Here is an 18,144-nt window from a genome sequence, read left to right on the forward strand (position 1 = left end):
GGGGGGCTATTCTGCTCCCTTGCAGGTGGAGGGGTGCATGGAGGTGCCGCCTGCTGGGGTCTCCCCCCCCCATTCCCGTGACCTCCTGGCGAGCTGGAGACTCCCGTGCAGAATGCCGCCCTCTTGGGCAGGTGTTTGCCCTCAGGAATTCCCCGCAGTGGGTCTAGGAATCACTCTGCAGCATGGGCAGGACTGAAAGAGGAGGGGGTGGGGGGACAGAGATCCCCGTGGCTTAGGCCCCTTGTTGGGCCAGGTCCATTCCAGGACAGACATGCGAGAGGGAGGAGACCCGACAGCAAGTCCCCGAAAACTCAGGAGCCTGAGGGCAGGTCAGGTGTGTCCGCTCCCCCCACAGCCCCTGGAGGGGGGACTTGCAGAGAGGATGTGGCAGGCGGTGCCCAAAGCTGGGGTCATCACTGTGGGGGTCATGGGACTGACCCCACAGCCCGGGAGGCTTTGCCTGGAAACTGTTTAACCCTGTCTTTCTCCTCTCCCTTGCACCCCCAACCCTGTTTTCCACGGCAGGGCCTTTCACAGTGAGGGGTGTTTGCACCGCACGCAGCAGATGGCAGCGCCGGTGGAGGTGCGCAGGGTCTGGGGTCTCAGGGTGCCTCTGGTCTGCCCCTGTCACTGCCCCTGCTGCTGTCGTGCAACTTCCTTTCCTCGTTTCCCTCGGCTTTCCCTCCTCTCGCTCCTGGGGTAATGCCTTTAAGGTCCCTTTTCTCTCTGCTCGTTGGGGGGCTTTGCCCTGGATTCCCAGCACGCGTGAGGACTCCCAACCTGGGTCAACCCTTCCCTTCGGGTTTGCCATGAGGCACCTCCTGTCTCCCCTCTGTATACTCCTCCGGGTCTGTGCTGGGATCGTGGGAGGAGGAAACGTCATCTCATCTACCCTGCAGGTTCTCCATGGAGACCTTCCCGGAATAAAGGGCATCAGTGGGAGAAAATACACTTGAGGACACCTCCTCGCACACCTGGGGAAGACCCAGGAACATTGAGTGACCCACCAACATGCCTCTGCCCCCTATGCAATGACATCTTCAACCCCAGAGAAAGGACAGAGGAAGGGTCAGTCCTGGGGGGCAGTGGGAAGCCCAGCTACAAGGTACGGGGGTGCGGTCCTAAGGGGCCGCCTCCCCCTCTGATGAGGGATGGAGAGATTTGGACAAATCCTCCAACGTGAGAACCTGGACGCCTCTCTCACGGGGATGTCTCTTATTCGTGGAAATGAGTCTCACAAAAGGGCAACCTTCACCAGCCTGTCGGAGCCCCTCCATCTGACTCCCAGGAACGCCCAGTAAATGTAATCCTCCTGTCACAGAGGCACCTGTAGAGCCTCAAATGTCCTCCCCAGGGTCCACACAGGATCACACCCCTGCATCCGATTAATGCACGTGCTGGGTCAGCTCAGCCTCTTGGTAATTACCAGATGGAAATTTTACCTATCAACTGCCCCTGTCTTTTTTGTCCTCCATGATACTCACCTGGTGACGAGGGAGGCCGTGGCCCTCACCTTCCTGTGCCGGGCCTGTCGCTCCAGTCCTGCTTGTGGGCTCAGCCTGTTGCCCAGTGAGTATATTTCCCCCAAATACCTAACTCCCCTTCAAGCTTGATTATTTAAAAGATTCATTTTTATTTATGTATGAATATAAGAGGTGGGTCCAGGCCAGAGGTGCCGGGGGTGAGCGGACTCATCAGAGACAGAGTGGGGAGCAGAAAAGGCAGATCTGAGGTGCTTCACTCCTTGGCCCCCAGGGAGACCCCACATATCCTTCTATTCTGGTGAATTCAGCTCACATGTCCCACAGTTCATAAAAGCTGACTGACTTCAGTTCCAGAATACTTTCACTGTCTCTCCTGCCTTCCTGCTGGGGACTCTGCCTGGCAGCATGCTCTCTGCAGGTCAGTTATCATGGCGAGTGTTTTTTATTTTCTCACTCTGTGACATCTGCTGTTGTCTCTCCTCATGACAGTGTGGATTACAAGGAAGAGCTAAGCGTTTGGGTCTTCAGTGACGTGTAACCAACAGTACAAAGTGTTGGTTTTCTTCTCTTGTACCGTGTCTGCCATTCAAGGCTTTTTTACACCGCTAGCATAGCACGTTATTCCCACGTAGTTGTTTATTCTAACTGCCAACCAGTTGATAAGCTCTTCAAGGAGAAGATTTTATTCATCCTTGTATTCATAGACTCAAAGACACTTCCAAATTTGTATGGTAAACTATTGTGTTCTTTTTAGGAGCAAATGGGTTAATCTAGAGGTAAGACTATTTCCCCTGAGAATTCTGTTCACAAAACAGTGTGAGTAGGAAGATGGTGCCTCCTGTACAAGAGCACAAGAAGGAGCGTGTACACTGTTGCTGTGTGATCCAGGCTGACGCCCTGAAATGAGGAGAAATGTTCCCTCACAGGAGATGGTGTCATTGGAGGACGTGGCTGTGAACTTCCCCTGGCAGGAGTGGAAGACCTGAATGATGCTCAGAGGATCCTGTACTGGGATGTGATGCTGGAGACCTGCAGTCACCTGGTGTCCCTCTGTGAGGACGCTCCAGTGTAACACAAGTTCAAGTGCTGTTTCTACACTGATTTAGTGTGGTCTTTCTTTGTGAAAATTGGGTGGTGAGGTTGAACATGGCAAACAGACTAGATTGTGTGGTGGTTGCCCTATTTCCTGAAAAGTTCCAGGTGACCTTCGTTGCACAGCTCTTAACGCGCTTCGTTAGTCTTCAAAACTGAAGTTTAACTTGACCAAACCAACACTTTTCCTCATCACAGGCATTGTGTTATCGATCCTGAGGAGAGCATCAGGTTGGAGAAGGGGAGTACAGCCATGGACTGTGGAGGAAGCCCCAAGCCAGAACCTCTCAGGTCAGTCAGTGCTTGCCTGGCAGGAGGCTAGCAGGAGGCTGGGAGAGTGGCCAGTGATATTGGCCACACTGCGCTACTTTTCAGTGTCCAAACCTTGGAGTTTATCTGCATTTATCGAAGTGATTCTTTATTCAGTTTCCAGAAGCTCTCTCCTAGATTTACCCCTGCTCTTTTTTTAAACGTTGTCAATGTTGGATTTCACCAGTATGCAGTCACTGATACTGCAGGAAATTATTCTGCAGTAGTCACATTTTCTGTGTTCTATTAGTTTATTCTCACTGACTGTTTTCTTTAAGGTACGTATTCAGGCATTTTTTATATATGATAATATATTAATTAATTAATTATATTAATTTATACAAGCACTGGGTAAATCAGAAGTGCAGGAGGGTGAGACAATTCACCAGAGCCAGAGCAAGGGAGCAGAGCAGGCGAAGGACCGAAGTACACAGCTGAGGGAGCAGCGGGCACAGGAGTTGCGCGCCATATGAGACCCTCCTCCGGTGGCTGGGTAGCAGCCGGGATCGAACCAGCGCTGCAGAGGCTGCGGGAAGCTTTGCAACCCAGCGCTCAACCGCTGTGCCACTGGGGAGGCCCCAGACATTTGTTTTTTTCACTCAGTATGTTAATGGGAAGTTTTTGACAGTGATAAATTATCTATGAGTGAGGATAAGAACAGTAATCATGGAAGTATTCTTTGTTTTGTTGAAGTGATATGCTGTGAGAAAGGAAAATGTGGGTCTCCCTGGTGGTGCAAGGGTTAAGCACAGCACTGTGAAGCTATCTGTGGCCTCTGCAGCATGAGTTCCATGCCCGACCGGCCAGGAGCTATACACATGGCACGGCAGACCTCTCTGTCTCATCTGCTGCTCCCCTCAGCAGTGGATTTCAGTCAGCCTTTGTGAGGCTGAGGAGAACCCAGAAATCATTCAGTGAGGGACGGATGTTCTGACATGGGAGGGGAAACCTAAGGTTGTGGTTTCTAAAGCCATGGAACCAGAGTTTTCAGGTTGGGGGCTCATACCTTGGGAGGAGTTTGATCTGTGCAATTCCACCTTCTTGTGGGAATCATCTGGAAGAAAGCAAAAGCATCTGTGAAAGGATGATATAGTACAACTAACATACTAGATAAAAACTTGAGCTGCTATGAATTACGTAGAAACAGGTACCAAGTATTGCAGTGACTCCAGTAGCAGCCAAGGAGTGTTGATGTCAGAAGGATGTGCAGAAAGCCTTTCACAGTGACGACCCACGGGCTGGATGCAGAACTTTTTTCCCTTCGATGAGCAGGAGAAAGTTGGACACAAGATGAGGCAGCATTTGCTGCATATGCTGTCATTCTGAGCAGTGTGTGATATAACATTTAAATAAGAATTGACAGCAAGGACTCTCCCTGCCATGAAGGGAAGTACATGCCTTTGAAAACGTCTACAGATGACTGTAGCCAGTGCCGAGGAGACATAAAAACTAAGGAAATATCTTTATGGGTTTCACTTCTGTTTTTCTTGGTCTTGTGCCTTTCCTTTCTAGTGAATTAAACTATCATTTTGTTAAATTTATTGTTTTTTTCAAATTCCAGACTTCTGTTCATAGAGAAGCCCAAACATTTTGCCATCGTGTTACATTTATGTATTCTTCTTTATTTTGAAATGTCCTTCTTTTGGAAATTTAGAGTTTAGATTGTTCCTTTTCTAGTTTCTTGAGTTGTGGAGTTAATTTAAGATACGTGTTATTGTTAGTGTGTCAGTGCTTGAAATTTACATCTTATCATTTTCTGAGTCCACAGTTTTGGGGAAATTTGTTTCATCTCCATATTTTCAATATATTCTTTAATTTTTTGAATTGAGGTAACATTTGATTTAGGAAATAGAGTTTCATCTTCTCAAAGGTCTGCCACCACCACACTCACCACCAGTTCACTTGTGGGCCTTCTCCATAGATCTTTGAACACCTCCCACCTCTGTACCCACACCCACTCTCCATCCCTCTCTAATACCCACAATTCTGCAGTCATATTTCTAGAGTTTGTTCTGGTTTGTCGGTTCCTTTCCTTTTTCCTCCAGATTTGAAATTGGAATGAAGCGATCCAGCAAATGTCTTTCTCCTGATTTTCTACATTAGCTATGCTCCTGCTATGTTCCATCCTGTTCTTGCAAATAGCCTGAGTTCATCCTTTTTTATAGCTTAGCTGTCTCTACTCTATCGTGTATGTGAACTGCATTTTGCTTTCAGATTTAAATTTGGCCCTAGTGGTCAACTCACCTTCTTGAACTTACATCATTATTTTCCTTCTAATCGCAGTTGGGGCTGGAACCTCTCCTAGAATTGTATTGTCTTCCTCTTCTGCATTCAGTCCTGCCTGTGTGGTCTGTACACATTCAGCGACCTCACGTTAGTGCATGTGGAATATTTTTAATGACTACCCAAAATATGTCATTTTCTATTGTTGTGATCTTCTTTACATGCTGTGATGGTTTTGACTCAGTTTATATTATTCTGATATTAGTGTGTTGAACATAGCTCCATATTTGATTATCACTTTTCCCATCATATAGTTCCATCTTCCATTCCTCATGATGCACTTAAATCTTTAGTGGGTATGATGTGGATAAAATTGTATTGGTGTTGTTTTCTTATTCATTCAGACACATTGTCATTTCAGTGTGGAATTTTTTTTTTTCATTTATGAACAAACAAATTACAGAAAGGGAGGCCCAGGTATTGTTATTTAAAAATGTTTCCTTTATGATCAGCCTTTTTCATACCTCATTTCCTCTTGATTGCATTTCTGTGTTTCTTTGACTTTGTGTGACATGTTTTTATTCCTTTCTCCTTTTTTGTCTGGTGATTTTTGTCTAATGTGTCATCATATTTTTTATGCTTAGTGAGGTATATTGATTCATAATACTATTTATTGTGTACAGTATTGTCATCTAGCCTGTGTGCACAGGACATCATGTTCCGTGTTCATTTCCCTCCCATGTGTTCTCCTGGTGTCTTTATTGTTATAAAGTGCATTACATGCCATATTGAAAGCTATGAAACCTTTTAGACTGAAAATAATATAATTTCAATTGCACACACGAAAATCAATACTTTAACATTCCTACCCTCCACCAACATTGTTGCCATCACAACATCTCACTACGTTGTGAATTCCAGAACATAATTCCATGGGTATTTTTGATGTGGCCTTTCCAAATGCTCAAGCAGAATCAATATTTTTACTACAGGACTGTATCATGCAATTTTGTATATTTTCTTTGTATTTACCTTTCCCTAAGGACAGTACCTTTTCATAAACTTTTGTGTTGCTATCTACTATCCTTTTGGCTTTATAGGCAGAGCAAAGTCATAGTGTTACCTATTCTAACATCATGCCTATGTCCTTTACTTGATATTAATTTTATAGACCATGCATTTAATGTATTTTGTCTTGAGTGCTGTAAATGTGGTAAATAGTCACTTGCTTTCTTCCAGTCATCTCTTCTCATGACATCCAAGTCCTCATGCCATAGTCAGGCACAGAATATTTGCTTCCAGATATGGAACTGGGAGGAGATGGAATCTGTGCCTTTGAGAATTTACAATTAGTGGAAGACCAGACATGCCAAAGATCCATTGAAGGGTGGGAACATTTGTTGTAATGAAGATAGCCAAGCTGGAACAATGACCCAGAATACAACTCTTCCCACAAGAAGAGATCATGTGTGTGAAATGTCTTGGGTCAAGCCACATTTTATGTCTGTTCCTTGCATAGATAAGGGTGTTACTGTAAGCAGAGATCTCTATCATATTTTTAATAATACATATTCTCTGAGAAGACAGTTAGAACATATAGGCAGTCCCATAGTCCATTATGCAATAATCATTCAGTACATTGTGAATATGGGACAGTTGTATACTTTGAGTCAAATAGTACTCAACATCAGAAATGCGAATGGGAAGATAAAAAAATCTACATGGGATCATACTGAGGAGTCCTCAAAACTACTCCTACATCACACATTTCAAGAGAATCCCTGCAACTGTAAAGGATATGGCAACACTAACAAATGGTGCTCAAGACTCACTCAACATCAGAGAGAGAAATGGCACAAATGTGAAGAGTGTGGTAAAGCCTTTTGTTGGCATCCACAGCTCACGAAACATGTAAGGATTCATACTGGAGAAAAGGCTTACACATGTCCACACTGTGGTAAAGCCTTTCTCTACCTGTGTCACCTTTCTGAACACCAGAGAGTTCATAATGCTGAGAAAACCTACAGATGTGAAGAATTTGGGAAAGTCTTTAACCAGCAGTCAAGTCTTGCTCATAGTCACTGAATTCATGCAAATGTGAAAGAAAAAGCTTATAAACGTGAAGAATTCAGCAAAGCCTTTAAGCAGAAGTCAAAACATGCTGAACATCGGAGAATTCATGTAAGAGTGAAATGTTCAAAATGTGAAGAATGTGGCCAACTGTTTAACCGGAAGTCAAATCACTCTGCACATCAGAGAATGCACACTGGGGAGAAACCTGCAAATGTAAAGTGATGAGTGGTTTGTACGAATAGATATTTTGCAACCACCATTTTCATGCTAGCATGATACTTTGAAGAAGTAAAGATATGGAAAATTAAGTTGTCATAGAATAATCAACTCTAAATATACATTTAAAAATTGCAGTACAATAATAATTCAAAAACTTCACTGATATTTAAATCAGATATTTTTATGGAGCATAAACCAACAATAAAGCACTAAGTATGTATTAGTATCATTTAAATGTCCAAGGCGATGTGTTGGGGACCAGTATAATTACATTCCACATACTTTTTGTCAGTCATGCTTGAGATATTATGAAGAGGTGATGAATATAATTCAGCTCTAAATCCATTCATTCTCTGGCTTTGTCTCTTTGTGTATGTGAAGTCAGGGGTTTGATTTTTTTTTTCTGCCTCAAACATCTGAGAGGCTGTCCTAGTGGATGGATTTTTTATATCTAACTTGCAGGGTAAATTTAGGACAGTAATGTGCCATGTATCAGGAATATATGAATGGACATGCTGCTTCTGGTTGACTCAAAACATTGATCTAAATCACCAAGAGTTCTGGGCCTTAATGTTGCCATTGAAGTCAGCCAGAGGAACATGTCAAGTCATATCACGACAGACTCTTTGAGGAAATGCACAGTTTATTAAAATCATGATGTTTCTTTATGGTAGTAATAGAGAGATGAATATTATTTGATATCATTGCCAAAAGAAATCTTCACAGTCACATGATGACAGAACAGGTGACTGTCCCATACTGGGCATAGAATTTTTGCATGCACAGTAGCTAAGTAATGACTCTGTTGACCACCAACTTAGTGATCCTGGTTTCAGAAGAACAAGAATGCTTCTTAAATGCCTGCATTTTAATTTTCAACATGGATCATACAGTGATATTTATATATTTAGACTATAGGTGAACCTAATGCAGGTTTTAATAAAGTCGATTGATTTTTTTCCAAAAGATTTAAATCATTCTTTTTTAAAATTTTATTTATTTATTTTTTAAATTTATTTATTTATTCAAGAACCGGGGTACAGTCCAGATGCACAGGAGGGTGACAGGATTCACCAAAGACGGAGTGAGGAACAGAACAGACAGACAGACCGAGGTACACTGTTGAGGGAGCAGTGGGCAAGACAGGAGAGGTCTGTCCTGCCATGTGGGTTGCTCCCTGGCCAGCCAGGAATCAAACTGGTGCTGCAGTGGCTGCGGATTGCTTCATAGGTTGCGTGTTAATCCCTGCGCCACCAGGGAGGCCCTTGATAAATAACTTGTAGAAGTATTGCTGACATATGAAATTTCCATTTTCATTTTTTTTATTTTTTAAATAATAAATTTTATTTTTATATTCCCCATATAATTGCAACACCCCCATTCTGACCCCAATCCCTCCCCTCCCGCCCCCCCCCAAAAAGTGTCTCTGGTTCATAGTTTTTTGTTGATTTTCACTTTCTTATAGTTATTCATTTTTCTGGTCCCTTATTTAAGTTTTCTAGATTCCTGCTATCAGTGATACCATCCGGTATTTTTCTTTTTCTTTTTTGGTTTATTTTGCTGAGCATGATCCCTTCCAGTGCCATCCATGTTGCTGCAAATTGCATGTGTTTATCTTTTGTGAATGCTGAGTAATATTCCATGGTATATATGTACCACATCTTCTTGATCCAGTCATCTATTTTTGGGCATTTGGGCTGTTTCCAAAGCTTAGCTATTGTAAACAGTGCTGCTATAAACATAGGGGTGCAGGTGTTCTTTGGAATTGATGTTTCTGTGTCCTTTGGGTAAATACCTAGGAGTGGAATTGCTGGATCATATGGAAGCTCTATGTTTAGTAGGTCAAGACATCTCCACACAGCTCTCCATAGTGGGTGGACCAGTTTGCACTCCCACCAACAGTGCAGAAGAGTTCCTTTTTCTCCACACCCTCACCAACATTTGTTGTTGCTAGTATTTTTAATATGTGCCATTCTCACTGGTGTGAGATGGTATCTAATGGTAGTTTTGATTTGCATTTCCCTGATTACAAGTGATGTTGAACATTTTCTCTTGTGCCTGTTGGCCATTTGCATTTCCTCTTCAGAGAAGTTTCTTTTTAGCTCTTCTGCCCATTTTTGGACTGGATTATTTTCTTTGTTGTTGTTGAGTCTCATCAGGTCTTTGCAGATTTTTGTCATCAGTCCTTTATCATTAGTGTTGTGTGCAAAAATGTTCTCCCAGTTGGTGGGGTTTCTCTTTGTTTTTTATTTTTATTTCTTTAAGAAATTTCTGCCCCATTATCTGCAGGGACTGTCCATCTCTCATGGCCACCAGCTGTGGGTGAGAGCTCCCTTTTCTCTGCGCCCTCTCCAGCGTTGTTCATTTCACTCTTTTTTATTTGGACCATTCTCAAGTGTTGAGGTGACATCTCAGTGTGGTTTTAATTGACATTTCTCTTACAATAAATTAAGGTGAACATTCCTATGTCTGTTGGACCTTAGAATTTCCTCTTTAGCGAAGTGTTTATTTCCTTTGCCCTTTTCAATTGACTCATTGGTTGGTTTTTCGCACTGGATGGGAACATTACAAATTTTGTAATGAACCCCTTGTCAGATGTGGTGTGTGTGTTCTATTCTGTAGGATGCATTTCTGTTTCTGTGCTGGTTTCTTTTGAGTTCTAAAAGCTTTTAGATTTGGTGTTGTCCCACTTGTGAAACTTGCTTTTGTTTCCCTTGGCGTTGGGGTTGTGTTCCCTCGTACATTTTGCAGCAGCTGTCCCGTAGTGTACCCTTTTATTTTATTTCAGTGCTTCATGCTTTGGGCTCTTATGTCCAAACTTTTAATCCATTTGAATTAGTTTTCTGTATGGAGTTTTTCTTTTAAAGATTTATTATTTATGCATACAAGAACTGGGGTACAGGCCAGAGGTGTGGGGGGTGAGAAGATTCAATGTGTATCACAACCAGGGACAAAGTGAGGAACAGAACAGGCATACTGAATGAAATACACTGGTGAGGGGAGCAGCGGTTGAGTCAGGAGAGGTCTGCTGCACCATATGGGTAACTCCCTACCTGGGGATCGAACTCATGCTGCAGTGGCTATGGATACCTTCATATGTTGTGCCACCAGGGAGGCCCTGTATGGAGTTTCAAATGGGTCCTGGTTCTTATTTTTGCAAGTCATTATTCATGTTTCCCTGCACCATTTTTTAAAAATATGTATTTATTTATTTATGCATAGAAGAACTGGGGTGTAGACCAGATGTTCAGGGTTTGAGAAGATTTGCCAGGAACGCAGTATGGAGCAGAACAGGCAGATCCACTGAAATACACTGCTCGGGGAATCAGTGAGAGGGACATGTGAGGTCGGCTGTGCCACATGTGGATCAGCTCTCTGGCCTGGAATAGCCATGAAGCACTGACTCTTAACCTCTAGGCCGCCAGGGGGTCCATCCCAGTACTATTTATTAAAGAGGCTGTCTTGTCTGAAAGGTATGATATTAGCATAATCCACCCCCAGCATTCCATTGTTGTTGTTGCACATGGCCAGATGTATCCTTTTTCATAGCTCAGTACTATTTCATCCTGTCTATATACCACATCTTTTTTTCGAATTATTTTTCACCCGTTTGTCAACTCTGATTCCTGAATTTATAACATTATTTTCCTTCCAATTGCAATTGGGCCTTGAACCTCTCCTTGATTTTATTGTTTTCATCTTCTGCATTGAGTTATGTCTTTGTTTGTGGCACATATTCAGGACCTCATCTTAGTGTATTGATAATATTACAATGACTTCTCAAAACAGGTAGTTTTCTGTTATTTTCTGGGGTCATTCTTTTCATTCTGTGATGCGTTAGCCTCAGATCATATCATTAGAGTGATCCACACGGCTCCATTTTCATGATTAGTCTTCATAGAATCTAGTTCCATCCTTACATTCCACATAGTGCGCTGAAGGCTATGTTGAGTGTCATATAGGTAAGATTGAATTGGTGTTATTTTTCATTCATTCAGACACATTTGCCATTGTATTGTGGACTTTTATTTACACCAAAGTATTACTGAAAGGGAGGCGTTAACTTTATTAAAGAGTGGTTCCTCGATACTCAGTCATTTTATTTTTTCAATTTTCTTTTTATAGAGGCATGTTTATTTATTTATTTCATTTGTTTGTTTTGTTTATACATGCACTGGGTACAGTCAGAAGTGAGGGAGGGTGAGAGAATTCATCAGAGCCAGAGTGGGGAGCAGAGCAGGCAGATGGACCTAAGTACACTGCTGAGGGGAGCAGCGGGCAGCAGGAGAGGTCTGCACGCCATGTGGGACCCTCCTCTGATGGTCGGGGAGCAGCCGGGGATTGAACTGGTGCCGCTGAGCCCGCGGGCAGCTTTGCAACCCAGTGCTCAACCGCTGCGCCACCGGGGAGGCCCTAATTTTTAATTTTTTTTTAAGATTTATTTATTATTTTTTCAAGCACAGGGTGCAGTCAGAAGCATGGGAGGGTAAGAGAATTCACTAGAACCAGAGCGGAGAACGGAACAAGCAGACTGACAAAGTACACTGCTGAGGGGAGCAGTGGGCGGCATGACAGGTCTACACAACATGTGAGACCCTTGCTGGTGGCCGGAGATCTAACCAGCGCTGCAGAGGCTGCGGTCAGCTTTGCAACCCAGCGCTCACCCGCTGCGCCACTGTGGATGCAGTATTCTCAGCCATTTTATACCCCATTTCCAACCTACTGCATCACTGTATATTTTTTTACCTTTTCTTATATGCTTTAATTCCTCTCTCCTTTCTTGTTGGTGATTTCCCTCCACTTTCACACATTTTGATGTTAATGGGGGTATATTGGTTTGTAATATTATTTACAAACGTTGTAAAGCATTGTCATCCAACCTATGTACACATAACATCAGTCTCTGTTTTTATTACTTTTCCATGTATTTACGGTATCTTTTTTTCTCATGGGCATTCCATAGCATGTTGAATAGTTATGACAGTCTTTTCTAAAGTGAAAACCATGTAAATTCAGCTGCATACCAAAACTCCACTCTTTAACATTTCTTACCCTACTGACATCACAAATTATATCTCATGAATTCTATAACATGAATCTATGATTTTTTGTGCCATATTTCCAAATTCTGAAGCAGAAACAATATTTTACTATAGGGTTATATCAGTATTTGCTATGTATTTACCTTTCCCTAGGGACGTTGCCTATTCATAAGCATGTGTGTTGCTGTCTAGTGCTGATGTTACCTATCCAAACATCATATCGGAGGTCTTTATATGGTATTAATTTTCTGTCTTAAATATTTAAAGTATTTTTTCTTGAGTGCTGTGCATGGGGTAGTTATTCCTCGTTGTCTTCCTGCCTTGTCTTCTCAAGACAACCATGTCTCCATGCCACAGTCAGGCACAGAAGATTTGTTGCTAAATGTGGGACCGGGAGGAGATAGAATTGGCACCTTTGAGAATTTACAATTATTGATAGACCAGACATGTCAAGAGACATGTGAAGGGCACAACAGTTGTTGCAATGAAGATTCCCAATAAGGGACAATTATCCATAACACAATTCCTCCTGTACAAAGTGATCCTGCGTGTAAACCATGCTGGGTAAAACTCCATTTTACGTCTGTTGCAGGTAGAGATAAATATGTTTCTGTTAGCAAAGATCCACGTGACATTTTTAACAAGACACAATATCTGAGAAGAATGTTGGAACATATGGGAAGTCCCCTAGTCCATAATGCAAATGATTATTCAAAACACTGTCAATGTGGGATAGATTTAAACTTTCAGTCATGTCATTCTCAACATCAGAGAATTAGAAAGGAAGATGAAAAATCTACACAGGATCCTATTGAGGAGTCCTCAATACTTTTCCAGCTTCATGTACTTCATGAGTAACTACAATTTTAAAGGATATGACAAAGCTACCAAATGAAGCCCAAGACTTACTGAACATCACAGAGAGAAACCTCACAAGTGTGAGGAGCATGGTAAAGCCTTGTATTGGCATCCACAGCTGACTAACCATCTAAGGATTCATGCTGGAGAAAAGCCTACACGTGTCTTGATTGTGGTAACACCTTCCTGAGCTGTGTCACCTTTCCCGACATCGGAGAGTTCATACTGGGGAGAAACCTTACAGGTGTGTGGAATGTGGGAAAGCCTTTAACCAACTGTCAGGCTTTAACTATCTTAGCTTCACAGAATTCATACTGAGGGGAAGCCTTACAATTGTGAAGGATGTGGCAAAGCCTTTAACAATAAGTCATGTCTTACTCGACAACATAGAATTCATACAGGGGTAAAACCTTACAGATGTGAAGAATGTAGGCAAAACCTTCTACCATTCATCACATTTAAGTCAACATCACAGAATTCATACTGGGGAGAAACTTTACAAATGTGAAGAATGTGGCAAAGTCTTTCACCGCAAGTCAAGTGTTACTCTACATTAGAGAATTCACATCAGAGAGAAATGTTAAAATTGTGAAGTCAATTTTTTTTTTAACTTTAGTCTCTTTTTTTCAAGATTTATTTTATTACGCATACAAGAAATGGGGTATCTGCCAGAGGTGGGGGTGTGTGATAGGATTCTTCAGAGGCAAGGTGGGGAACAGAACAGGCGGATTGAATGAAATATACTGCTGAGGGGAGCAGCAGGCGAGACAGGAGTGGTCTGCTGCACCATGTGGGTAGCTCCCTGACCTGGAATCCAACTCGTACTGTAGTGGCTGCGTATAGCTACATAGGTTGTGTCTTAACCCCTTGTGCCACCAGTGAGGTCCCAACTTTGGTGTCTTGAACCAAAAGTCCAGAAGTTTAACCAGAAGAGTCAAAGTGATTAACTAGAAGTCAGATGATCCTAAACATCAGAGAGTGCAAACCAAGAGAAACTGTAAATGGAAAGTGATGAGTGGTTTTTCCAAATATGAATTTTGAAGCCACCAGGTTTTCATACTGGAAACTTGAAAGAAGTGAAAATATGATTAAGTAATTTATAATGCAATTTAGATTCATATTAAGATATTGCAATACAGTAGGAAGTGAGAAACACTTTACATTCATTAAGTCATAAAATTGTTATGGAGCATAAGCCAACATTAAAACACTAAATATTAGCATAACTGAAAAGTCTGAGGGCCTTCCTGGTGGAGTAGAGGGTTAAGTCACAGCACTATGAAGCTATCGTTTGGTCACTGGCCAGGAAGCTGAACACATGAAACAGCAGACCTCTCCTGACTTATCTGCTGCTCCCCTCAGCAGTGTGTTTCAGTCAATCTGCTTGTTCTGCTCTGCACTCTGTCTTTAGGGAATCCTCTCACCCCGTACACTTCTGGCCTACCCCTCTGTTCTTGTATGCATAAATAAATAAAATCAATCTTTAAAAAATAAATAAGAGTTCAAGACAATGGTTTGGGGCCCTGTATAGTTATTTTCTTTGTCCTTTTTTTATCAACCATACTTGAGATATTGTGAAGAGACCTGATAAATATAATTCAGCCCTAAATCACTTCACTCTATGGCTTTCTCCTGGTATGTAGGTGGCGTCATGTATTTGACTTTCGTGTGTCAAACATCTAAGGGATCCTCTCCAGTTTATGAGTTTCTTTACATCTTAATTGCTTGGGTACATTTAAAATGGTGTCATTTATCATGGATGAAGAAAATCTAAATGGATATGCTATTTGTGGCTTACTGCAAAGATTGATCTAAATCACCCAGAGGAGTCGTGGACTTCATTGTGGGCCTAAAAGTTAGACACGGAAACGTGCTCAAGTTCAACTCATTTCATCATTTTCTCCTTCAGGGAATACACTAACAGTTTATTAATATCCTCATGTTTCTTCATGGTAGTAATGGAGCCATGAATATTATTGGATGTTGTTGCCAAAAGAAATCTTCACAAGCATGTGATGAAAGAGCAGTTGAGCTTTTCATAACAGCATAGAATTCTTGTGCATTCACATTAGCTAAGCAAAGCATCTTTATGTTGAACACCGACTGTGTGATCCAGATATCAGAAGGTCAAGATGCTTCTTAAATACCTGAATGTTGATTTTGATGAAATGTGTCTTGGTATCTGAATGTCTTATTTAGACTATATGTGAACTTCTTATGTATATTTTTAAAATTTATTCATACAACAGCTGGGGTGCAGGCCAAAGGGGTGTGTGTGTGTGTGTGTGTGTGTGTGTGTGTGTGTGTGTGTGTGTGTGAGAGAGAGAGAGAGAGAGAGAGAGAGAGAGAGAGAGAGAGAGAAGATTCACCAGAGACAGAGTGGGGCATAGAACAGGCCGACTGACTGAAATACACTACTGAGGGGAGCAGTGGGCAAGAAGGGAGAGGTCTGCCATGCCCTGTGGATAGCTCCCTGCTGTGGAGGGGGCAGATAGCTTGTCAGTCAGCGCGGTGCTTAACCCCTTCAGCCCCATGGCGGCCCTGTTGAGCTCTCTTCCCTCAGAGGCCTGAACCCCTCATGGGCCCCGCAGTTTTCACGGGCCTCGCCCACCTGCCAGTTCTCCTCAACCTCCACTCCTCCCACTTCCCGGCCGCAACCCCACCCCGAGGACGGCCCGACGGGCTGCGCAAGGGTTTGTGGGAAATGTAGTCTCCAGCCCCTGTGGTTCCGCGGAGGTTTATGGGAGGGGCTTCCGCGATCTGCGCAGGCGCGGTCCCGCCCCCGTCCGCCCAAAAGTTCTGGCGCCTCCGTGAGCGCTGGGGCGCCCAGAGGTGAGCACGTGTTTGTCCGGGGAGGCCGGGTTCGGGGAAGCGGCGACCCCGGGGGTTGGGGAGCGCGGGCGAGCTGGTCCCCCGGCCGCGTGGAGTCGGGCGCTTTGGAGCCGATTCCCCCCGGAGCGCGCGTGGGGGTGGGGCAGGGCCGTTGGGGAGAACGTCCCGGCCTTTCCGGGGTGTCCCCGGCGCGGCAGCCCGGCCCTGACCCCTGACGCTGCCCGGGGTCTTCCCGGGGCGGGACACGGGGTCCCCGAGGCGGGGGCCCTGGGGAAGTGCGGGTCCGCCTGTGCGCATGCGCGCTGACTCCTCTGGGCCCCCCCAAAAGTCGGGCGGTGAGGGAGAGGAGAGCCAGGCTGCGTTTCTGGGGGGGGTATTGCGCCCGGGGCCAGATTCACGGACCCAGGGTGGGTGGGTGACTTCGCGTGGGTTGCCAGGGGGAGGCGGCCCCTGTGGGGTGGGGAGGTCAGCAGGAAACTGGGTTTGCAGGGCGGGGGGTGGGGGGTGGGGGGGTGGGGGGCATTCCTGGGGCGTTAGAGGCTTGTTGTCTGAATTTCCGGGTGCACTTTGCGTTCCAGCCCCCAGGCGGCATCCTGCTGGCCACTGCATTCTGGCCTCCCACTTGGATGTGCGCACCCCTGGGGACTGCATCTCTGTTGGGGTGTCCATGGAGCGGAGGGCGGGAAGCAGCAAGGAGCCACTGCCGGGGTGTCCTGGCAGAACAGTGCCTTCAGGGCGTAGTCTCCTTGGAAATCGTGTCCACACTCTGAATGACTCATCAGCTTTGAGACGGTTGTTCTTGGCGTGACTATTGATCAGGCAGTGGGCAGTGTCACCTTTTGTTAAGTTATGGTGAACCGTAAACCCAAGTTCTGCCGCTCATGGACTCGCGGGGCCTCTCCTGCCCCTGCTAGAAGTGTCACACGGCCGGCACCCGCAGTGACTCTCTGGTGTCCCCAGGTAGCGTGTGGCGGGCTCTGGACAGGAGACTCCAGGACCCCGTGCAGCTGCCTCCGTCCTCTGGCTGGACCCCATCGCCCCTCCCAGTGCCACCTCCTGAGCCCTGGAGCATCTGTGAGAGCAGCGACACTGGGCCAATCTCTGGTGAGTGACGTGTTTGCTTTAGCTTGCGGTGCATTGACTTCATGCGAGTACGCCAACGGGCACGTAAATTAGAAACATAGTTTTCTCCAGGGACACATTCCTAACCAGAGAAAGGTGTGGCATAGATCCAGGCACTTCACATGTCCAGCATGTGTGAAGATGGGGCTCTGCCCTGGTGCTCACGCAGCACAGAGTCTGTACCTGGGTCGCGGTTGATGGCGCTGAAGGTGTGGACTGTGGCTCTTCACCCCGCTGGACAGAAACACTTCCCGGCTCTGCGCTGGTCCGGTGCGGAGTGAGGGAGGAGGGGGAGGATGGAGCCTGAGGACCTGAGTGCAGAATGGGGGTGAAGGAGCCGCATGTCATTTAAAAAGGACAACTGTTTTTTTTTTTTTCAAGATTTGTTTATTTATTTATATATGCACTGGGTACAGTCAGAAGCGCAGAGGGTGAGAGAATTCACCAGAGCCAGAGCGGGGAGCAGAGCAGGCGGAAGGACCAAAGTACACTGCTGAGGGGAGCAAAGCTCGGCAGGAGAGGTCTTCGCACCATGTGGGACCCTCGCTGGCAATCGAACTGGCGCTGCAGAGGCTGCGGGCAGCTTCACAACCCAACACTCAACCCCTTACGCCCCCCAGGAGGCCCCAACTAAATTTTTAAGGTTTCTGTGCAGTAGCTAAAATCATATACTGTGTCCTACACACCTCTCGGAGACTTTCATGCAGGCATCAGTCTTGGCATGTGTGCCGTTGAGTCCAATGGGGATCCTTACATACCTGCCCCTGCCTTTCTCTCAGGTGGCCTGCAAACCGAAGGTGCCCAGTAGACTCTTCAGAGTCCTTTTTTCTGGCCGTTGTTTCCACTCCTGCGCATTTCTCCTTGGTGTGGTCTGAATGCATTTCTAGTGA

General features: G+C 44.8%; 1 long non-coding RNA gene across 2 annotated transcripts in view; it reads left to right on the forward strand.

The window, feature by feature from the left end:
- Window positions 1-2,831: 2,831 nt before the first annotated feature.
- Window positions 2,832-18,144, forward strand: part of LOC129146160 (uncharacterized) — a 33,006-nt gene continuing 17,693 nt past the window's right edge. For both annotated transcript variants that reach the window (XR_008552676.1, XR_008552675.1), the window contains exon 1: window positions 2,832-2,867. This is a non-coding gene — a long non-coding RNA (uncharacterized LOC129146160). The remainder of the gene's footprint in view (window positions 2,868-18,144) is intronic.

Source organism: Talpa occidentalis, unplaced genomic scaffold (genome assembly GCF_014898055.3).
Source record: "Talpa occidentalis isolate TD23 unplaced genomic scaffold, MPIMG_talOcc4v2.1 talOcc4.18, whole genome shotgun sequence".
Lineage (NCBI taxonomy): Eukaryota > Metazoa > Chordata > Mammalia > Eulipotyphla > Talpidae > Talpa > Talpa occidentalis.